Source organism: Ambystoma mexicanum, chromosome 6p, assembly GCF_040938575.1.
Source record: "Ambystoma mexicanum isolate Mex_15411 chromosome 6p, UKY_AmexF1_1, whole genome shotgun sequence".
In the NCBI taxonomy this organism is placed as follows: Eukaryota; Metazoa; Chordata; class Amphibia; order Caudata; family Ambystomatidae; genus Ambystoma; species Ambystoma mexicanum.
This window is the reverse complement of record NC_090935.1, coordinates 539,750,081-539,774,953: the sequence shown is the minus strand read 5'-3', so window position 1 is coordinate 539,774,953 and position 24,873 is coordinate 539,750,081. Positions and strand designations below refer to the sequence as shown.

Genomic DNA, 24,873 nt, shown 5'->3' with positions numbered 1-24,873 from the left:
GGATATGCACAGTCTATGGTATTCCGAGACAGGTAAAGTCAGACAATGGACCCCCATTCACAAGCCAAGACTTCAAGACATTCGCTGAAAATATGGGGTTCAGCCACAGAAAGATAACTCTGTTATGGCCCCAGGCTAGCAGGATGGTTGAGCGCTTTATGGCCAACTTAAAGAGAGTTCTACAAATATTTCATGTGAAGGGACAGCCATATGAACAGGTGCTACATCAATTGCTGCGAGATTACCAGAGCACGGCACACAGCTCTACAGGGAAATGCCCTGCAGAGGTAATGTTTGGTCGCAGTTTTCGCATTTGGATGTCCCAACACAATACGGAATCTAAGAAACATGTGAAGGATGGTGTGATGAGAGCAAAGCACTTGGCTGCTAAGGAGAAGATGAAAGGTATGCTGACACCTGGAGGCAGGCTACGGAATCCTCACTGACACCTGGAGATGTGGTAGTTGTGAAACAGCACAGAACCAGCAAACACACTGCCACGTTTCATGAGGACCTATTGGTCATCACAGGAAAGAAGGGGTCCATGATCACAGCTGAAGAAGAACTGGCGTCAGGTGATGCAGAACTCGTCACACTCCAAAAATGTGTCAGTGACCAACCAGTAATGGAGGAGCAGACCTTTGAACCTAAGCTGATCTACTCCTCGGATGAGTCCTTTCAGGGTGATGGTGAGGACACTGATGGCGCTGCGCACGATGACCCTGCAGTGGTGCTTAGAGCTGGACATTCAGAGTCGAGATATGATCGACATCAAAGGGCAAGAATAAGGCCCCATAGACTTATTGAAGAAATGGAGTAAAGAGAGACAGTTAACATTTAAATTGGGGGGGTTGTAGCATCGGGTAAAGATGGAAAGTGTAGTCATGGTTGGGGTGGGACCTAGGGAACGCGATGGGAAGTGACACAACAGAAACACAGGAAAACATTCAATTAGAATACGGTAGTTATTAAAGGAGGTTTTTTTCATGTTACCCGGTGTCCGCATCATTATTGCATGAGACACTGTGTGGCGTCCTAAATCCCGGGCAGCCCACATTGGACTTCAGAATAGGTATCAATGGAAAATAATGTAAACATCAAATGTGGTGGGAACAGACTATAGTAATGGTACAAAGTGAGAAAATGTGCATCCTTTTGCTGAAATGTGACCACAATTTCACAGAGTGAGCCACATTCATTTCCAAAACTGTATTAACAGTTATCAATGTCCAGCTATTTTTAAAACATGGCTCCTTCCTTGCATGGCCGGCTGCCCAGATCTAATCAAGTGTGCACTGCTGTTCCTCTTTTCCAAAGTGACATACCTGTCATCGGTCAACTCTGGGAGGGATATCAACACTTCTTAACTAAGAGAAGGCCTCAAGTCGGGAAGCAGGATATTTGCAGGTCGGTTAATTAAATTAATAATAAAAAGTACTACTGGTGTGAAGTGCTGCACACAAGACTTCATATTTAAATAAATGGCATGTTCCACATTGTGTTTCGAAGACCTGGGACAAATGTGTGATTAATAGGCATCCTCGAATTGCCAAAAAAGCAGTGGTTTTTAGGTCTTGTATTCACCATTTCCTGTCATATTTTTCATAAACAAACAAAAACCAAACATTGGAAATGGCAATAGTTTACTGCTGTTCTTTGCATTTTTGCATTTATAGACACCAGGATGCAAGGAAGAAAGTGCAAAGTTTCAAAGGAGGATGCGATAAGGGGTGCAGGTGTGCACGAGAATGAGAAGAGGAATAGAGCAAGGGAGGAAGACATTGGGAGAAGGTGCCATCGATGATGAGAAAGAGGAAATATGAGCGAAGAAGAGTGAGAGTCAGAGGGTAAAAAACAAAGAAGAGTGTGAGTGGATGGATGGGAGGAGATTGAGAGAGGGGGTATTGGGGAATAGAATGTATAGGGTGGGTGGGGTTAGAAAGAGAGGGGGTAGGTTGCATGGTTGGAGGTATAGAGAGTGATGAGTAAGGCTGAGTAGAGAGAGAGAGTGGGTAGGTTGTGTGGGGATAGAGAGAGGGGGTAGGTTCTGTGGGGGTTGGAAGAGGGAGTGGGTGGAGAGAGAGGGGGTAAGATGGGTGGGTGGGGTAGAGAGTGAATGAGTAGGGTGGGTGGGGGTAGAAAAAGTGGTTGGGGTAGAGAGTTGGGATAGGGTGGGTGGGTTCGGCTAGAGAGTGGGGCTAGGATGAGTGGGTAAGGATAGAGAGAGTGGAGGTGAGGTTGTGGGGGTTGAGGGATTTGAGGGTAGGTTGGAGTAAAGAGATGGGTAGAGGGAGGGTGGGTATGCAGAGAGAATGGGGCTTGAGAGAGTGGGTTAGGTTGGGTGGATAGGGTTAGGGAGACTGGGTGTGGGCAGGGAGACTGGGGGTTAGAGAGAGTCATAGGTAGGGTGGGTGAATGGGGAAGAGAGGGTTGGGGGGTGGTGGGTAACTGGGGGTAGAGAGACAGTGGGGATAGGGTGGTTGACTGGGGATAGAGAGAGTCAGGGTAGGGGAAGAAAGAGTGCGGGTAGGTTGGCAGGGTGTGGGTAGAGAGAGCAGTTTATGGTGGGAGGGTGTTGGAAGAGAGAGTGGTGGTGGGCATTGGTGAAGGTAGAGAGAGTGAGGTTGGGGTGGGTGAATGGATGGGGTAGACAGAGTGGAGGTTTGGGTAGGCAGGATGGGGGTACAGTGGGTGGTTTGGGATAGGGAGAGTGGAGGTAGGGTGGGAGCGTAGGAGTCGAGAGAGTGGCTTATGGTGGGAGGGTGTTGGTAAAGAGAGTGGAGACTGGGGTGCGTGGGAGTAGAGAGAGTGTGAGAGGAGTGGGGGAGCAGAAAATATGAAGAACAAAGAAGCCCCAGGAAGACTTGTCAAAAGTTGGCCAAAATAGCAAAAACAAAACTCGACCAGCACATCTATTGGGGTGGGACAGGTGGGTGGGGGTAGAGAGAGTGGGAGTATGGTGGGTGGCGTGGAGGGTGTGGGGTGGCTGGGTGTAGAGAGGCAGCCTCGGGAGGACTAAAACACCAGATCTGCCATCAAAATTTGCCTAACATACACACACACACACACGTAATTTCGCAAAATGGGGTTTTAGAAGCCCAATTGTCCAGAGAACAACCCAAAATAGCCCACTATCACAACCTTAAAATCAATGCATGTCAGGGAACTAGAACGCCTGGCACCCAACTTGCTTCTTACAAAGCTGCTGATTGGATCAAATATTGTTAGGGAAATTAAACTTGAGTAATATGGTATTTTCATGCTGTGGCGTTGCCGGTTGCTATGGCAACCAGATATTCTGAGTTCAGAACCGCTCCCCTCTCTCTTTTATAACTATGGATTCAGCAAATATTGTGGTGCGCCACAAACATTTGTCAAAATCAATAACCTGCTCAGTCAGGGACAACACCCACGCTTGTGAAAGGAACAGGGGGTGCGAACAACCAACCGCTCAAGTTGTAGAGTGAGCAGGGTAACCTTTAACAACATTTCTCTGGAGAGCGGTGTCCTGTTCTCAAGATATTTCTGGAAGGAAATGGGACAGACAATGCATTTTCAAGCACATTTGTAACTCCAAAATTGGCTAACAAGTCATAGATTTGATTTTCAAGACAGTTCTAAAGAGGAAGGCCAGGAAATGATTGTATGTTTAAGCTCCAATGGTGTTAAAGAGTCAATTTCTTAGGATAATTAATTTCCTGCTGCCAGCCACCCTGGTAGGGAACCTACCATGTGTAAAAGACAGACACAGATAACTACTAGCTCGCAGTATTTTGTTTTAATCACCCATTTTACAGGCTGACAAAAAGAAGACCTCACTGCATTTTTGCATCCATCATGGTTTTATAGATTTTAAGATATTCCATAATTTCTGTTCTAATATGAACCTTATAATGCAATTGGTCACATTTCTGTACTGACCCTTTTTATTGGATATAAACACATCCTGAAACACATGATAATTTCCTGTCACAATGACCTATTTTTTGTTAATCAGCATGACTTTGTTATTTTCCAAATTTCACCAAACCACAAGATATATTTCACAACCTTAAAAATGGAAAAAACAGGTTTTGGAAATGACACATGCTCCAGACAACTGCCAAGGTCACTGATTAAGCTGTCTAGTTTCTTATTGGCTAATTCCCCTTCCTTATCTATTTCTAACTCTATGCCTGTTAGAGACTGATGGGACTCCTAATGATAGAGTCCTACGATTACTAGTGAGCCCAACATCTGTTGAAACGTGAACATAAACATGTTGAGAATGCACCAAAGCCCAAAAGCAGAGGTAATGTGTGTATAAATTCCAACTACACAGTGTTACTAATACCTTTTGGAGACCATACATAATATATCTCCCTCAAACAATAACTGGCTCTATCTATAAGAGTTTCAGAACCTAGATAGGTCAATAGTCACTTTATTGTATCTAGTATATGAATTGCACACTACATTTGGTGTGTCCTGTTTACTATTTGTTCTGTATGAACTGTCTTTTGTTTATAGAATTTTATTTAAATGTTATCTTCCTAGAATAAAGTCTTTTTGTGCTAATTTGCGCTGATTGACTCATTGCATCATATTACAGGTTGTATAATCTCTCTATCTCTAAATGTAATACTTTTTTATCTGTAACATAAATGAACATTTTTACATAAACACATATAAAAGAATGTTCTTGTTACTTACTCTCCTTCTTTCTCATCCATGGGTATGTTTTATCTAAACAAAAACTATATAAGTAATCTTAACAATCAACCCTTTATTCTTGAAAGCCATGCTAATCAGGGTGTGTACTCCATAAAAAATACTTCTTTGCCTAATGGCACAACCCTTAAGGTTTCATGGCCTTAAAATACTAATCTGACTTCTTGTGTAATTACATAATTAACCCCTAAAACAGTGCATGTTATCCCCTGTTCACTTACTCAAAACTCTCCCCAATATATATGTTAATATGTTACAAGAAATGTAATAATGGTGTAAAACGATCATGCCCACCTGTAACTTCAGTATTGTGCTGGTGAGAGTGCTCTCTCTCATTACTATTACTTCCCTCCATTCTGAATACAAATGTTTGTGTCAGTGCATGCGCATTTCATGGCACTTCTGAAAAAGTGCTTATAATCTTGTTAATTCCTGCTGTATTCATGTAAGTGCTTGCTGTGCCTGATCTGGTGTCACTTACTATTGCATTAACCTTCTCTGTTGTATAATTTGCATTTATAATTTTACTTGCATTCTCAGAACATGCCGGGCACCATGTGTGATCTTGGGCATATTATTTCAATGATTCTGTGCAATGCAGTGGGAGATATGCTGTCCCCCCTCTTTCTGTCCTCGGTTACTCTTCTGACCAGTGTCCTAACTGTCTGGTTATTTGTAGCACTCTCCTGTGTCTTCATTGCAATCTCTATCTCACTCTTGCTTTCCCGCGCCTGTTTCCTTTCTCACCACCATTTCTCTTCCTCAATTACTTTCTCATTTCCTTTTTCTGACGTACTTCCTTATTTTGTTATTGTTACGAATTCTATGAAAATATACTGTGTGCATCTGCTCTTCCTTTTGATAATGTACTGACACATCTAAGAGCCCTTACAGCTCTTGCAATCATTTTGATACTACTTAACACAAGTTTGGGAGGCACCTCCCTGTGCTCATTCATTATATATTGGAAAACCATTGGGTAATGCACCTTTCCCTTTTCCAACTTACTTTTCAATAATGTGCCTAAACTTTAAAAATGGTTTCTTTCCATTGCTCAACATGCCTTTCTACCTTATCTGTGTGACTATCCTGTGCACACATACAGTATATGCATTTTAAAAATGAACCATCTATCGCTATGAACGTACCTATGATGTTAAATTTGATTTTAAAAAATGGGTGCAGGGCTCTGATGTGTACTGATATAATGTCTATTATCAGGTCCTAAAAATAAAGTACCTGGCATAGGTCTAAATAACATCTAAAACAACGAATACAACCTTAAAAATGGGAAGTGACTTGTGTAATTTTTTAAAATAAATGATATAATGAGGCCAATTTAATCCATATATGGTTAATGAATGGTGACAAATTCTAGTGTGAAAAAATGTGCTCCAAATATGGTTATTCATACATAAACTTTTGGCCAAAACAAAAATACTCAATAATAAAGACTCTTACCAATAGGGCTCCATATACCCTATAATCCCATACATAGCAATCAAAGGTGTCCCAAGGGCACCATCTCAACATAACACAACACAAAATCAAATCCCTTTAAAACATCCAATCTCGAATTCCTTCAACTGGTGTTGTTAAATCAAACTAAAACTAACATCCTCTACTAAAAAAACACCCTTATTACTGATACATCTCATAAAAAAACTTAAAGATGAAAGTCAATTTAATGAGTCCTGGCTGTAAATACTTTTTCAATGAGAGTGGTACTGAGCCTGTGCTTCACTTAAAGCTCTGTATTAAAACTACATTTTTTTTTCAAAATATATCACCACAATCACACAAATATTTCTCTATCGCCAATATCAGTCCATTATCACTTAGCTACTATATACAACATATTGCTTCATTCTAAAAAAATAAAAATTGCATCCTGATGGGCCGAGCTCCATAATCTGGGTGTTAATTGAAGATGTTCCAAAGCACTCTGGAGTGAGTACCTTCTACAGCAGCAAATACAGTTACAAAGTGACACCTCATGATAATTTTGATATTTATTTTACATTTTGCTTGTGGGCATAGAAATAGTAGAAATCCCAATTCCATGTAAAATATCAACATTTGAATAAGTGTCAATGAATACTTATAAAATTAGTTCAATGCTACTAAAGAGGAAGGAAGCCTCAATGAGCATTTATTCATTTTTGTACAGAATATCAATTAGACAAAGAAAGAATACTTTGCGCAATGAACCAGGTAGCCCATTAAAAGAAATTAACGAAATGCCCACTGCCTATCCCTAAGAAAACAACCAACATTTAAAACAAAGTTTAATTATCTGTTCTTAAATGTATTCAAGCCTCCAGCAGCAGAAGGCCTGACACTCCCAGGAGGCTGTAGGCATGTTTTTCTTTCTGTGGGGACCTCCCCAATATCATTAGATCTTGAAAAGATACTTTCTAACGACACAGTGGAGGTGCTGTCCAAATGAATGCAGCTCTGCTGGAGGCTCAAAACTATTTTACGACAATTCAAATATTTAAGTTTCACTTGTGCACACAGAAATTGTTGATGTTGATCAATATTAACCAAATGAAAAAGAAAAATTCAGGTTGTGCGTACCATATTAAAGGACAAAATGGATGCGATATTATTACAATGTTTCAGTTTTGCACTATCGAGGATAGATAATGGAGGTTTGTTAAAAGGTTACTTTTAGTATTATTTTGTGTCTAGTTGGATACATTTTATATTTGTATACATGAAACAACATAAATTGTGTAAAAAGAATATGGAAGCACATTGTACAACTTAGCACGATGAGAATTTAAAGCACAAAGGCTTCAAATAAAATAGAAAAAAGCTCTTGAATGAAAAGGAGCAGCAGTAGTTTTTGAACACACATACATATAAATGTATATAAAAATAAACATGCACACATTCTTTTCAGGGAAATTGGCTGGCCACGGAAGTGATAGGCAGGGTGACCGCTGAAACCATATGGGAATGGCTATTTAGAGCTAAAATAGAATAACCCAGGTTTTCAGGTTGCAAATTGTTAAGCGAGTAGCTAGAGAAGCATCTGCCACCTGACATTGTCAATATAGAGGTAGTAGCTACATTTGTAACAGGGCGACTCGGAGCGAAGATGACCATGGGCCTACGAGACAGTTAGACAGATTAGCAGGAAAAGGATTATAATGGGAACAGATGCCAGATGCGATGAACTGGTTGTAGCGCACAATGAAAAGGCGAGAGAACACCGAGAATAAATATGTCAGAGTCCTTGGAGAAACGTGTTAGTGCTCAATCAAAGGAGGTTTTTTGTTAGCTCTATAACCTCATAAAGTGTCCATACACAAACCATGCATGTCGGATTTAGCATTGCAGGTCTATGATAAGTGGAAGCTGTACTAAAAATGTATTGTTTGCCATGTTAGGATTGTGTATCTTGCAGGAAGAAACCAAAGAATAAGGTTGGGCTTATATTTGCAACGCTATGTTCAAGGGGATGGTGCCATATTCGTAGGCAGCCAATGTGATTGTGGGGATTAGATTTCCTTGTATAGCGCCAACCCATTTGTATTTTGTGGAATGACTTGTAAGGGAACATGAGGGAAATGTGGGGGTGTGTTAAGTTTTCTGGAAATGTATATATATATTGTATCTGTTCTGTGGTTCAGATAGAGACTCAGGTTGGTTCAATTTCTATGGAGTTGTGTAGCCTCTCTCCCAGCGGCCACTGGAAAATAAACTTGGTTTAATGACAATGTGCATTCACTTTTTGAGACGTGGGATGTTTTTAGAGTACAGAGATCCGAGTCCAGCCATGACATTTGGTGACCGACCAACGTGATCCCCAGGCTCCGCAAGACGTTGGGAGTTTCCTGTCCGCACATAATGGCTGCGGCACATTTATGAGGGGACCAGTTATTGCGCATATTAAGATTAAGAGAGACGTTTTCATGCGCCATATTGGTTAAAGGCCTGTTGGCTGCCCAAAGTGGTGCTGCTGCCCAGCTGTGCAGGACAATTGAGAGAAGCACCACTTCTGAGAGCTTCGGGGAGACGTCTAGATTATTTAAATGCACTTTGACAGGAAATCAGGTGGGTCTTTTGATCGGGTTATGTATTGTATTTCTTTGGGAAATGATAATTTGGGATGCATATGTATGGAGTTAGATAGGGTGGCAGGAGTGAATGAATTGTTATATGTTGTATGTTTTTCCATTTTTTCTATTTTATACTTTGTTTATTATTTTATTTTATTGGTTAGTCTAAAGTAGAGATGGGAATCCTTCTGAAGTCAACAAAATATATTGTTGTAGGCGAGAGCAATGTAAAAGAGATGAAGGGGTAAAAGATGATTTTTTGGCCATGGTGCTGTAATAACATGTTGTATTTTGTGTATGAGTGACTTTGAATTGAACAGGGAAAAAAAGTTAGTGAGACAATTGTGGTGTAACTAAGAAGTGTATGAATGATTGGGGGAAATATTTAAAGAAATTGGGAGGGAAGAATTGGCTTTGTGCCAGGTGCTTCCAGGTAATAAAGTGACATTTTTAAAGTACTTCAGGGAATGAGTACAAGTAACTATGGGGAAAATGTTTAAATCATGGCCAGAGGAAGGGACATTTGATAAAAGGATGTTAGAAAATATGCATACCTTTTTAGTAACGCAGTAAAAGGATTCTAAATAAGGAAAGCAATGTACTATTTTAGAAAAAGGGGACCCACCGAGATATGGAAAGGGGGTCAACTATGATAGGCGCAGAAGGTTCCTCTGTGCCACCACCATATGGGTGCTATCCTTTGGCACCTGCGGAAGGATACTCCAATCCAGAGTAAGAGCACCCAGCAACTACTCCAGTGGCTGTGGATAGACAAAGAGAAGAACCAACACATTCAGAGCAGGGCTAATGGAGACTGAGAATGGGGAGTAGAGGAGAAATGATGCTTTTGTCAGCTCGGTTAGCAGAGAGGTTGCAACTAGATGAAAGGAGATGGATAAACCGAAAGGGGGAGGCTTCCGGATAAATCTGATTGCAGAGAATGTCGAGGGGATATGACGCTGACTGAAAGATTAGTCGAAAGACTAAGAACAGACGATGAGAGAAGGTCAATGTTCTCAACAGGTAGGAATGATTGAAGAGGACTAATTGAAGAGGGCTGGAAGGGCCTTCAGCAGCCATAATAGATGATGGATTGAGACAGGAACTTGAAAACTAGAGGCAAATAGACTGGTACGAAACAGAGTCACAAAGAGAGGAGTAGGTACTGGGACTACAACAACAAGGCAGGATAGGAGGGAATAGACAAAAAGGAGTGGTTGCATTGGAGCAATGGCGGTATGGGCAAGTACTTTTAAGACTAGATACATTTTCCATCAAGGATGTTCAGGCAGACCTTGATGAGAATCCTGCTGCTTCAGATCTAGGAGCCAAATGATTTGGTGGCACATTAGGGTAATAACCTTCTTTTTGTTCACCCTGTCCGGAAAGTTTTATCTGCATCTGGATCATTCTGATAATGTCATGTGAACTATTTAGACTGAATGGTTAAATGTTTTATCAGGGAAGTATGTGCCCATAGGCATCCAGGTGCTGGGTGCTGGTAAGCAAACGATTGACATGTGTAAATCTCAAACACAAACATATAAAAGATCTATGATTTTCAAACCTTCTCAGATATTGAGGTAGTGATTTCCAAAGCAAAGCTGGGTGAGTAAAAGCTCCACCTCACCAGGGACCAGATCACATTTTAGGTACTGAGGAAGATTTGAGTTGTTTGGCACAAGGAGGCATGGACATGTTTACTAGAAAAAGAAAGCAGCAGGTTTCTCTGTGGCACTTTATATAGTACCCAGCGAGGGAAAATCAGATGGTAACATGCAATCTGATTGGCCCTCACCGGGGCTTTACCCGATTGGGAATCCCTCTCCTGGCGTTCTTTTCCTTTGTCTCTGGCAGAGGGGTGTGGCAGCCCCTCAGCCAATGAGGAGGCTCGGAACGGGGTAATCCCCGCTCCAAATCACCACACGGCTGGAGGCTGCCACCCTCCCCCACCGGGGAGTGAGGTAAGTGTTTTCCCTCCCCAACCCTCCTCCCCTCAACCCCCAAACAATCCCCTCCCCGCCCTCCCAATCCCATTAATCTTCTTTTTGGTCCATTTCAGGAGCAGACTTGCTGGGAACACCTCTGCCCCCAGCACGTCCGCTCCCAATCCGCTACAGGCGATCGTGGAAAGGAAGAAGGAAGTGGTCATTTTATTGTTTGTTTACTTTTGTTCTATTTTTTTCAATGGCCGCCATGGAAAGTGGTGGCCATTTTAATTATTTACCTTTTTCAATGCACTTTAAATGGCCACCATGGAAAGGGAAAACGGGTTCCGTTTTTCCCTTCCCCGGCGGACATTTTTGTTAACATTTTTTGTTTTGTTTTCTTTTCCTTCAGAGTGTTTTGGAACAGAAAAACAATGCTATTAGTACCCCGGTTTTGCAGGCCAGGGTACTAATAGCAATAGGCCCCTTCTCTCTGGTCTGTAACTATGACCCGCAGGGCTTTACCGGACTCGGTAATGCCCCCACGTCTCAGGGTTCTTGCTTAAATATATGGCTGTATCTCCCCTTTACAGTGGGTGTGCCACAGAAGGACAAAAAAGGAATATAACATATTTGTAGTACAGATTTGTCACTGACCATTTCATTTTGTGTTCACCAGACAAAATGGGAATATTACACATGCACATATGTGATGCTAGTTTAGGTGCAGCGAGAACATAGCCCAAGGGTTGAAAACGGGTGCATATTATGTTGGAAGACAGCAAATGAAATGTTGAATTATCTAGCTACAAATGCTGGGAATCCGCATGCAATTTGCTTGCCATTATATCAACCCTCTCAGTGTTTCCTTACCCTTTCAATAACCTCATTTCTAAACCAATTGAAAATGTCTTTCAAACTAGGAATGTACTTCTTAGATCCGGTACTCACGCTACTTATTAACAAAATGGCAGAATCTGCGCTTACATGCTGATTACTTAATTAGAATTTACAGTACATTCAACTATAAAGAGCTCCAAAAATTATTATAGTCCAATATGGTAATATTTTAATAGGCTGTACCAGTCAATTTAAAGGAAAAAATATATCTTACATGGAAAAGAAATAAATGTGATGTGGGAATAAGTCAGGAAACACTCCTATCTCCGGATGAGGCAGACAAATGATTGAATAAATGGTTCATGGATAACATTTATAACTCATACTCTACCAGCTCCACTGAGTTTGTATCCTGATTTGTAAAGCTATATCACATTCAATGATCAAACAATGCACTGAAACAGAGGGCAAGATTGTATCAATGTAAATGATCTTAGATGAAACAAATGGTATGATTGCCATAGCCTAAACACTGTAAAAAGCTGACGCAAATGTTTTTAACTTGTTCTCCCAAATGTTACTTGAAATTAACTGTGGTAATGTCCTTTTGACAGCAGAACACAACACAGCGATGGATCCGAAATGTGACAGAATAAATACTGGAATGTCCCAGAAATCAGGACACCTATTATTCCTCCTTTTCATTAACAAAGAAATCCTTCTCAAGAATCGATGCCATTTTGTCTCCAAAAACCTGATACCTGCACTGTCTGAATGTTTACTTGAGAATTCTACAATAATGGATCATGTGCTTCCACATGCGAACCTCAGCCCCACCTATTCCTCTACACGACCCCAGCAAGGCAAACTCAATTACTTTCTCCTGCCAAACAAAACATTTCTTGGACATCGATAGACAAAGTCTATTGACAGCATATGTTATGTGGAATGCAATAAATAAATTTCAAAGAGGAAAAGGATTGCATACTTGGCGCACTCAAAGATGAAGCGTGAAAAAGCTCCATCATCACTATTTACTTATAATGCTGTGTGCTGGCCTTCTAGACACTCTTTGGTGAAAGGGGTTTCAGACGTGTTAGATAGGGTGGAAAATGGCTTTTGGGCTCTGCCTCCTGATATGGGGATTGGCTCATCCCTCCCATTAGATGGTCCTCTCCGTGCTTGCAACTAAAGGCGTCGAGAGTGAAGGGCCTGAGTGGGCAAGGCCCACCCAATATATCTAAATGCCCTCTCAGCAGCGCTGTGTGCACCTTTACAGATGTTAATGTCACTGCGGTAGGCTCAACTACATTAGCTTCAGTCCCCACTTGTTAGACAATCCTGGCTACGCCTCTGCTTGCTACACCTTGGGCCTAGCTTATAGCCTGTATCTGAGGAACAGGGACTCAGATGTATCTCCTGATGTCACTGATGTGGGTATTTGATGGTGGACCTCACCCAACAATGGCTTTTATTTCTGATGTGAAACTTGAGGCCGGCTATTCCTTCCACTTAGAGGTTCTTATCTCTGGTTGTCATGTCCCAACCCTGTCCCTGTGTAGACTCCCTTAACCTAATTGTTTTTAACTATATGCAAGTGGAGGCCTTGTATGGCAGATCGATGGCTGGGTGACTGTCAAGACTCCGCCATAATTCAGGCCCCTCTCTTTCCTGTTGTAAATAATAATGGGATCCCTGCTGTAAAGACTAGTTGAAAAACATGTAATGTGGTTCATTAAACAAGGTGCATTTTGAATGACTTTATATCATTATATCATGGTTAAGCACAACAGTAACAATGCCTTTAAAAATGCAGCTAATGCAATAGTGTTTCTCTGCCATACAGCTAGGCATATGCACCCTTCCCCTCACTCTACTTCACCTTCCATAGCACTGGACTGGCATCTTTCCTTCCCCACTGCCTAGGTGATGTTCCTCTCCTTCCTCTGTCTCTCTCGTTATACATATTGCTCACAAACTCCACCTGATTTTTTATTGTCTGGCCTCTTCAGTCACCTCCTTCTACTATTACCTTTCCTCCTCTTTGTCATCTTCTTCCTGATTTCACTTTTTCTGCCTTATCCTCTGCTTTCCCAACTGCTTTCTCATGATCCCTCCTGCCCTCCTCCAGCACCTGTTCACCATATTCTTAAGCAGCTTTTTCTTTCTCGTCCTAGATGCATACTCCTCTTCCGTCTTATTGCCCTCTGATTTTCTCCGATTGACCACACCCTCCCCTCTCCGCTTAGTCAGCTATTTCTCTTACCCTTATCATCCATCTCCGATCTCCACTTTACCACCTCCTTAACTGCGGTCATATTGCCATATACTCTCTTCTGCATTCTTTCACTCCTCTTCTCTAATTTCCAGTCTCCTTTTCCTTCCAACCTCCTAACTCTCACCTCCATGCTCTTGTCACACATGCTCTCCCTAATCTCCTCCTCCAAACACACGCATTCTCTCCCGCAGTGGGTCCCCTGTATCCCCTGAACAGACTTGAAATTGGGTGCATGCTGATTGCTGACTGCTTTTTGGAACAATGGGTTTCCCGGCTGGCGGTAATGGGGTTCAACATCCAGCAGTGGGCCTGAGGACTTGCTATCAAGTGACCAGGTAACCATCTTCATTTTCCACTCAGTCTGTAGAAGGGGGTGAAAAGGAGTGCTTGTGCAGCTCTTCTCTGACACTTGTGCAGCATACCACAACTCACTCATTCTCTGCACAGACAACCCCCTTGCAGCGTGGGAACTGTACACGTTAATCAAGCTGGCAGGAAATTGTTCCTGCTGTGGGCTTTTGCATTTCAGATCAACTGCTAAGACTTTTCTCTTCTGACTAATTGCTGCAGTGGCAAATGTGTTATTACAGGGGCTGCGGGCCCTTCCCTGCTTCCCCAAGGAATTTGGCAGAACTCTAAAGGCCAACTCCTGATGCTCCGAATGGACTAAATCAAATACTGGCACCATGTGGCTATTTTTGCCACACTCAGATGGCATGTTAGCCAGAAGATTCTCCCCATGCCACCCCTGGCTCGGCATCACTTGGTTTGTGGCAGAACCTGTAATCTTGGCGATCCCTTCATTCACAGTTAGGCTAAGACAGGGGACTTCATTGTAACTGCCTGTAGATTTTGTAATTAATTCCAAAATTGAATATCTTAGTCCTTTTGTAGGCAATCAGAGAAATTGCGAAACGTGAATCACTACTGGCAACCCAAAATCGGGTCTTATTAATGGTAATGCACAAAAAGAAGAAATCAGAGTTATCAGAAAATATTGCTTTATATACTAAGTCCTTTGATAATTGGCTAGAAAGAGAGATTCCAACAGAAATCCACAAAGAAGTGACAGGTAGGCTTCACCTGAGAGAGAGGAGGAATTCATAACATCAGGTTTCGGGTAGACACACAGAACCTCAAAGAAAACCTGTACGGTCCTACAGCTTCAATATATTTGTTGAAAATGCTTTTAATCAGGTTCAATGGGCGTTTCTCTTCAATGCCTTGCAAGTATATGGTTCAGTGAGGGTTCTTCAAGATGGTGGTAATAATATACTATCAACCAAAAGTCTGTGTTACAGTCAACAAGTGCAGAATGGAAATGTGGAACATGGCAAGTCTGTTTGCTGTTGCATCTACTTTTCAATTTGGCATTGGAATGTCTCGCTTCATCTTCAAAGTGGTACAATGGGGCATCGGAGGTGCACAAATGGTAGGGAAAAAAATATTAATTAATGGTGTATGTAGGAGACACATTATTAGTTTTCGATTGAATAATCAACAAAAATGTGAAATACAAACTCTTTCCAAGGAATGGTTCTGTGGCCATTTCAATGCAGAGCTGACGAGGTGGTAAACAGAGGTGTTAAAATATCTGGGAATATTAAATTAGTGGATGCAAACTTGGATCAGATGATGGTTGAACTCAAGTCGGATCTGGGGGCAAGAAGTTAGATAGTCTTAAGGGGATAGCCAATTGCCAAAAGATGAATGTGCTTACTGCATCTGCTATACAATGTGAACAATGGCATGCACATTTCCAGATGTTTGATGAAATAAACTACAAAATATCCCTAACTGACCACTGTTAGGAGGTTTAAACATGTTCCATCTGGCCACGATCAAGCAGAAACCTGGAAAAGAAGTGACAATTCAGATGTACCATCTTTGACTTTGCTAAATTCGGTAGTCATGAACGATATCAATCACAATATTATTCTAAGCCTTTTGCAGCAAATGATATGTGGCTTCAGACAATCACCAATGCTAGAAAAGAATGGATGCTCTCTAATACACAATTTAATGAGGACACATGCATAGACAACTGGTAGCTGCTACAGAGAAACACAAGAATTGAACTGAATGGAAAAGCAAGAAGACTGTTGTCTAAAAATAGCAACATTGTTTGTACTCTGGGCAATGTTGCCACCAAGGATGGTTTTGTGCATGTGTTTAGCTGTCTGGCAAGGGTGTAGGAGCCCTGCCTTTTTTAATTTGTTTCAATATTAAATTAAAATTAAGCAGGCAATTTTTTCTCAGAAAGAGTGGTTTGCTAACCAGACCCCCCTTTCAGCAAACTTCATGCAAAAAGCATAGTGAACACCTGTGGGTTGCTGCATCAGCACCCCACAGCATCTGCACAGAGCCCATTCATAAGTCACTGGTGCCAACTTGACAGCTGCAGTGGTAGTCAAATCACTTCCGGACAAGATCTGCATTTAAAATATGCAACCCTGTTCCCAAACTACATAATGACAAGAAATCATCTTCCTGGTGGCAGTTTTAATCTTTAAACCTAAGTCATACTTGTGTTTGGGGTATGGTGGCCGGTATTTATTGTAATTATTAATGCCAGACCTGTAACTATAACATACACATGTAAACAGTGTGTGCCAGGTCAGCCATGTATAAGCAGTGTGTATTCTACCCAGACTGGCTGTCTTTGCTGCAGCCAGCAGGGCCATAGCCAAAGGGGATGCCTCTCTTTTGATCCTTTGTTAGGTCGGGTAACACCTCTTGTTGTTGTATACCAAATGGTGGTTGATGCTATGGGTCTCAGACAGAAGTAGTGATGGAATTAGTAGATACAGACAAAGCTCAGCAGTTAGGAAACAATTCCACCAACTCTCTGCACCTTTCCTTCCTTCCTCCACTTCCTTTAGCACAAAGCATTATGGTTATGATGTAAGAAGGCAAAGACCACTTGTCACAAGGACAGGGATTGGACCACTTAAAGCAGGCTTGCTTCTGCCTAATCAGATGTGGGCTTTTGCATTTAAAATGGAGGTTTTTCAATATCTTTTTTGGCATACTTTTGTACAATCCAGGACTTAGGGGTGAATTCATTTGGGCATCTTTTGGGAGAGTTTACCTTTACAAAGCCATCAGCCATTGAGGTGAAAATGGAGGATTCAAAGGCAGAGGCATGCTTTGCTCCCTACCCAATCCCAGGGCACATAGGGGGTGACTCTTGCTGTGAGCGAGGACCTGTCCCTCTGCACCAAACATCCCTAGCCTGGAAGAGCAGAACCTGAAAAGACTTGCCCTGTTCTAGTGCCCCATGCATTGGGTCTCACAGCATTCGGTCAACCAGATCAGCCAGGATCACTGATCTATAACATCAAACCGGTTGAGCCACATTTTGTACTTTCAGCACATTCGATGCAGTGGGATCTTTCTGCACCTGAGCCTGGTTCGACGTGCACTTCAGTACAGCTCAAAGCCTGGTTCAATGTTGTCAAACTGCCGAATATTGGGTTAAGGTACTTTGAATTGACTATATCCCACTGACCACCTTTTGGGGCCTTAGAGAATGACCAACTCCCTTTTGCATCCTTTTCCAACAAGAACATATCCTTTTTAAATTATGTGTTGCATTCTTGGCTATTTCCCTCCATGATGGAAACCCAGAGTGCTGCACAATTACTTTCTGCATTTCCCTTTCTTTTCATTATAAGGGTGGGTTTTTATAGTGTTTTTATAGTTATGTGTACACTGGTGTGTTTAATAAAAGTACATATATATATTTTTTATTGAACCTTGATTGGGCATTCCTTTTATTTTGGACTGCTGTATTTCTCTAATGGAACACATTAACACCCTTTATGAGAGTGTATCCTTTCCTCAGAACACAAAGGGTGAAGCAGGCATATCTCTTAGCTGTGCCTATTTAACCCTTGATTGGGATCACTGTTTGTGAGGAATTGCCATCTGGCAAGGGTGCAACGCCCTGGCTTTTTTAATTTTTATTAACAAATAGAATGATGAGGATAATTCTGTCTCAAAAAGGGATAACCTGCCAATCAGATTTCCCTTTTCGGTTGACTCCATGCCAAAAGCATAGTGAACGTGTGCCCGGCCGCATCAGTAGCCTGATCTGCGGCACCCGCTTTACTCGTGGCACAGAGTAGGTTCAAAAGTCACAAGATTCCCACTTGACTGCCGCATAGACATCCAAGTCCATGCAGCAAAGGGGCAGCATTTAGGATATGTCCCTCTATACCCAAAACTACAGTGATCATGAGTCACCCATGCTGGTGCCAGGGTAAACTCTAAATAAAGGCTATGCCTACATTTAGGCATGGTGCATGGTGCTACTTATGATCATAACTGCCACATTCCAATTGATATCGCACATGTGAGCCAGCTCCACTATGGGAGGTGATGTGTATTCTAGTCAGCCGGGTGTAGCCTGCCAAATGGCCGGACGAGAACCTGGAGGGCAGGCTTCCTCCTTGATCTCTTTGTAATGTCAGGTAACACCCTCCACCCGAGACAGCCGCACAGTAGGCAGCTGGCCATGGCCCGGGCATCAAGGGAGGACAACCATTCCAAAGGAGTAGTCTCACACCAGAGTGCTGGATGTCCAAATGCCTTTGTCCTCAGTGAGAAGAGAAGGGGGCAGGATCATGAAAGGCTGAAGGATCTTGTCAAGGGAAGGAGACTTCAACCATCTTGATTTTCTAATTTTCTAATTTCAACCATCTTGATTTTCACTGTTCTCTCTCTTTCCTGTCCCCTCCACTTCCTCTGGAGCAAAGGACTCCGGGTGTAACATAGGAAAGGGCAAAGTACACTCTGTTCAAGAACAGGGATTGGACCACTAAGGTAGTCCAATCACCTCAGGACTTGTGTCCTCAAAAGAAGAGTTCTTCCATCCCTTCAAAAGATTTCCTTAGCTCCTCTCAGATCTTTTAAGGCTACAGATTAATTCTTAAGTTCTCACTGAACTCCCTTTGGGAGAGTTGCACTCTCCAAAGTCTTCAGCCTGAGGTGAAGAAGGAATCATCCAAGACAGAAGGAAGATCTGTACCCTGCCACTCCCAAGGAACGGCGGGAGTAACCTCTGCTTTGGATCAGGAGCTACCACTCCGCACCCGAATCCCCTGAGCTGGGAGAGCAGGCCCTGAATGGAACCATCCTATCCTCGAGTCCCTCTGGAAGGGCCTCACAGCAACCGGAGGGCCAGACTAGTTGAACATCCCTGTTCCCCACACCAACAGGGTCGCTCCATGTTCACAACACCTGGAAAAAGAGGGCAGTCACCAGCACTGGTTGCTGTGCTCGTCCGCCAATTGAACATTTGCTTGCACCTTCGATAAGCTCCACACAGCATTGTGTCCCAGACAACCTGGTAGGCCTGAAGCGACTGCTCAGTAGCGCGACCCAAACCAAATCACAGGAGAGTCACTCACCGACTCTAACCTGGGGCCTCAATCATAGCTCCACCTAGCTATCCCTCAAACTGCCATCTCATCATCGCACATCGGTGCACCCAAGTTCACGAATTTGATGATCTTTGTCTACCAACTCGAACCGCTGGAGCGCCACTCATTGACCCCTCACAGAAGCTAAAGCCTGACTCGGCCTGGTCAACTGCGACCCATTTCTGGGACTGCCCCGACCTGCATTCTTGAAGAGCTGCCGTTCCACCACACAGAGCACCCACATTCACCCCTATTCAATGCCCGCTTGCTGCTGGGGCCTCAACAATCCTATGTGCCTGAACTGAGCCTGATCAGCTTGCATCAACGTTCAACCCCGGGTATGACTGCATCAGACCATCAAGAACTGAATGCAAGTACTGTGGACTTTGTACTTGCCCTTCAGTCCATATGGACCCTAGGTACTGGTTATGTAACGATCACTCCTGTCTCCGGTTTGTTGCATCGTTTCTGTTCTTCCTTTGGGGTGTTTTTTGTGTCTGTAGTAATCTCTTTTCATTCTTCGTGCAGATGGTGTGTTTTAATTAAAGTGTTCATATTTTTATAGAACCTTGATTGGACATTCCCTTTATTTTGCACTGTGATACTGTGTTGTTTGGATCACTACCGGGTCACCTTCACATCCCTCTTGAGAGTATAGCATTCCCTCTGCCCAAGTTACCACAAAATGCGAAGGAGGTATATCTCTTAAATGCCCTTGTTTTACCTTTATGATTGCATTGTGTTTTGGTTTGTTTAGGTGTGAGGGCTGAGTGGGCCATTTTACCAATACTTACCCTGTACTCCTGTGTAGCAGAATCCAATTCATCACACTGTTGATTTGTAGAAGTATGGGGGCTGAATAGGCGGTTTAGCCACTACTCATCCTTATACTCCTGCAGAGAAAAAGTCCTTTCGCCACGGCATGTCAGAGCCTTTGCGAGAGGCTTAAGTTACGTGAGAAAAATTCTGCATGATATGCAAACTCTCTGAATGGTAGACTAAACTGGACTGGAACCTTGTGATTGTGCAAGAAAGTTCTTTTTGCACTCTGTTGCGCTGAACCTCAAATTCAGCTAGTTGTGCAAACACACTGCCGGACCGGATGAAACAAAATGGAAACAAAATGGAAAAGCCACGTGGAGATGTGTACATAACTTTCAGAAAATCGTAGAGAAATTTGAAGCTAGACCTGGAGCTCACGTGATCCAAATAAAGTAGTGGATGCAACTGACATCCTTATTTAACTTTTTAGTCTGTTAACTAAGACATTAGCTGGAATGGCAGAATTGCTATTTGATGACTTTTATATGTTCTGAGGGCACCATGTTCTGTATTGCTGTAGTCCAGGGGTCTATGACCTGCAGCTCTTCAGATGTTTTGGAGCATGACTCCTATGATGCTTCACCACTGACTATGCTGACAAGGACTGATGGAGGTTCTGGTGAAAAACCTGTGGAGAATCAAAAGGCTGTAGGGCCCAGTCCTAAGAGCAGCTTAAAAATTCAGAGATCACTTTGAATATGAAATCAAGTGTGTAGAGAGAAGTATTGCAAAATTGGGCCCATTAGAAATGAAGAAACAAACTTGGTTGGAGGACTTAATGTATCTGTCACAACTGGAAAAAGCAATTCCATAATGCTGAAAGCATAATAAGTATGAACTGATCTGGAAAAATATATACCTATCTATGGTATGGTAAGGAAGTACAATGGGCCTCATTATAAATTGTCCGGTCCATTAAACAAGTGCCGATATGGATGTATACTGGCACATTACCGGACGGGTTGACTACAGGTTTGGGTTACCTGGGTTACCTCCAGCTAAAAGCACTGCACCGGCAGAAAAAGATGTCATTACCAGCACCGGTATTGGCAAATCCCCTCATGGAGTCCTAATGAATGGGAATTAACACTGTCACTCCGCCACTCACAATCTGTTGGCGTTGAGTGCCGGAAACTGTACTAACATTTGCCGGTATCCATGTGGATCTCCTGCCAGGATTCCGGTGGCTTATATTGAGGCCCAATGGCCTTAATTTCTTTAGATATCTAGGATTTGTGCAGGATTTGTTTCAGTATCCCCTTCTGTTTTCATCCCCTCTCTATCTTTCTCAAACTATCATTCCCTGGCCCACGTTTTCTCCTCTATCTCTCCCTAATAATCACTTACGATTCTCAAGTTGATGTTAAAAATGCCTAGATGCCATGGTGGAAGCTACTTTCTATGCTTTGTCGGTTTTGTGCTTTACTCTTGTTGTGATGCCTATTAAAAAGCCTTAAAACAAAACAGGCCAAAGCTGAGGAGAATGAATGTGCTACTGTTACTGCTGCCACATTGGCTTAAGTGGGCAACCGAGGCTCTTGAGTTTGTAGAAACTAAAGATCAAGCTCAAATCAAAAGAAAAGATCAACTCAGCGATTAAATGATGCCTATTAACTGTGTGAGTCCGGACCTATCAAGGAAGGGACTTTCGTTTGCTGTGTGGCTTTGCGTGCACTGTTCATGTGGCAGATCATTATATAAGGAATTTGGAGCCGCGGTGGGGTGGGCTACGTGGACCGTCTAAGTGTTTACTTGGCTCATCTCCAACATGGCAGCCTCAATCAGCCTCCTTTCCACAATACAGCAGGATGCTCAAGCTAAATGGGCATCTTTAATTAAAATCAATGGTGTGCTTTCTTGCTGACATGTCTTGGGATCCATTGTGCAGCACCAAGATAATGGGAGTCAAGTAAGAGAAGAAGCTGCATTGTGCTTACTCTTTTTAGATCGAAGGATGCACCCTGGGAGTTCAGTCAAGCAGGTCACTTGCTGGTCTAAATGATGCAACTGCTGCTTTAAATAAACCTTAGAAGCGGGGCGGGGGGTTTACTCACATGCTCCTGTAGGCACTGCCATCAGGCTTAATGAAAAGCATCTAAGGGCCTTCATTGGATTCATGGAAGTGTTGTATAATGGCGCAATCCCATAGGAAAACGTTCCATGAATCAGGGCCTAAATGTTCAGCTGAACTTTTCTTTTACTATAGTAAAGAGCCACACAACCGAAACATACTGCACAATTGCAGAATACAACTGTAACACAAATACACAAACATCTGTCATACATTTCACACATACATGACACACGTTTCTACCAAGAAGATGGCTGGGCGAATTGTGTGCTTGTCTCAGACACCTGTGTGCAACCTGCATTCACATGGTCCAGTCCCAGAAGTGTCACTTCCGGCCTTTCTCGTTCACAGGTTGAGCAAGGGAGTACCATTTAAATGCAGCTATTTATCATTTTGAAATGATTTGCTTATGGAGACAGTACTTCAGACTGAGACATTGTATAAGCAAAATCACAGCAGGCGTGCTTTGCAATAGTAGGTTAGCGGAAGGAAGGTTACTGCAGATTTTACGAGAGGGTGGACTCGGTCATAAAGTGCTATATAAAAACATGGTATTGTTACTGTATGAGAATTACAACATATTATATAGTCGAAGTTAGCAATCGCAATTAGCTCTCTCCTGTTTTCCTTTCACAACCTTCAATGCGCAAAGCAAGTGAACACGAAAAAGAAGAAGAAACATGTGTGGCAACATGGAGAGACATAGTGACATCACTAAGGAAGGATATTCCAGAGAGCACACATCGATGTGGGTAACACACTGCAAACAGATGGCCAATCCCACCCTCAATGCTATGACAAAGAAGTAGCAACTGAAGAATAATTGCTGTTCCGTGACCAAGCAAAGACGATGAGGAAAGAGCATGCCCCTCTGTGAATCGACTTATACAAATAGAACTAGGCGAAAAGAATGGGAGAACATAGAACATGCCAAAGAATGGTTGCAGAATAGAACATACAGCAACAAGGCCATGGCACGGAACATCAGAGTAGTTTCTGGCTCGCAAGTTCAAGTGCCGGTGATGGTGAAAAAAAGGATACTGAGCCTGTAAAATGGCAGCTCATGCCCTACTAGAAGAAACAAAGATGAGTGGCATAACCACTCTGGAGCTGTTTGCAAATGAAGATAAACATGGCCATCAGGTACATGGTCACTCAATCAATGGAACAACTTGAAGAGACTATACATGAGCCCAGAAAAGGACAGAGGAACCTGACCACAGTGAGGCAGTTTTTCAAGCTCCCAACATCCTGATCTCTAATCTGGAGAATTACCCGAGTTCCAATAACACAGGGGTCACAGAATTTCCGGAGGGAGTTGAAAAGTGGAGGTGTGCTTAGTTTCTCCAGAAGGCTATCCCCGAACTGATGAAAAACATAACACAGGAAAGCAGCTTGAAGCTGAAGGGGATGATCGCTCCCGCCCGAGTTCTTGAACCGAAAGAGGGCCAAGTACTGCAGACTATCTCTAGTTACATTTCTCAGGTTCCCTGTAAAGGAGACGGTTTTGAGAGCAGAGGTCGAAGTGGGTGGGAGCGGCGCTCTCATACTTTTTATTTTTAAGTTTCACAGTTTCTATACTTTGCTTTTAAAAAGACACCGTTCTGGAATGGTTTAGTTTTAAAATAAACGTGTAGGAAGAAGTTGAAGCTTGCACTTCAGTGCACTGCACTGCACATTCCCATAAATAGCAGGTGTGTTTGTTTGGGGGTTTGGATTGTGTGTGGGAGGAGAGCCAGGGATGGAGTTTGTGGGGAGAGGGGCTGACCAGCAGAGAACATAGCTCCACTACTTCTTTTCGCACACTTCGACCACTGTTTGAGAGAGGTGAAGGAGAAACAAAAGGCATCATCTGGGGAGCAAGGCAATACACATGCTGTTCTTCAGCACACTGCATAAAGCAGTGGCTGGTCAGTGGAGACTGTAGAGATGGTTTACCCTGCAGCTTTTACACTAATGGTGGATACACAAACATAGGCTTTCAGAGACAGCACCAAAGCAGAGTGCTTCCTTGGGGATTATGAATGCATGGAGTGGACACTGCACTGCTGCCTTGTAAATTATATCTCTTTTATCTTAATATCCGGGTTGTGTCTTCTGTGGTACAATGCTGTGATTATGTGTTTGTTTATCGCTTGGCTTGAATTTAAATGTATACTATATTGTTTATACCCAGCTTCTGACTGTGATGGTTTTTGGGGTTGATTACGGGTCAGCTGGGGTGGATTTCTAGCAATTTGCACGATTTGGCTCAACACGTTTGGACCTGGGCACACTAGTTTTTTTTTTTTTTGCTTCCTCTCTTGCCTTGCAACATTACACCTAATAAAGCCTGCATGCCTAGGCCACATAGTGCAGTTTTAAAGGCCCAATCACCATTTTTATTTTTTTTAAAGTGAACTCCCAGCTGTTTTTGTTAACTTACATAGGCGTATCATTTGCATTTGAAATACTTGCTAGGAGTACAGCCCGGGTAGATACCCGCCAACCCAAAGAAGGTTGCCTCCAAATGAGATGTCTTTGGTATACACAGGAACAGGGTTATGACTCTCAATTACTTTTTATATATGTTTTTATTTTTTATTATGTATAGTTCGTATAAACTTTCATATACATTTATCAAAATATACAAAACAATTCATCATCCATACTTCCCAATACATTAACACAATCAACACATGAATCAAACATTAATAATTCATCAGAATAATACAATTCATTACCCTAA

At 42.5% G+C, this 24,873-nt stretch overlaps 1 protein-coding gene and 1 long non-coding RNA gene across 2 annotated transcripts in view; one reads left to right on the top strand and one right to left on the bottom strand.

Annotated features, from left to right (window-relative positions):
• The window catches only part of LOC138511576 (uncharacterized), a 132,145-nt gene extending 119,649 nt beyond the window's left edge, over positions 1–12,496 (top strand). The window contains exon 3 of the long non-coding RNA XR_011280633.1: positions 12,163–12,496. This is a non-coding gene — a long non-coding RNA (uncharacterized lncRNA). The remainder of the gene's footprint in view (positions 1–12,162) is intronic.
• The window catches only part of RGS7BP (regulator of G protein signaling 7 binding protein), a 567,198-nt gene that overhangs the window by 232,990 nt on the left and 309,335 nt on the right, over positions 1–24,873 (bottom strand). The gene's annotated exons all lie outside the window — the stretch shown is intronic.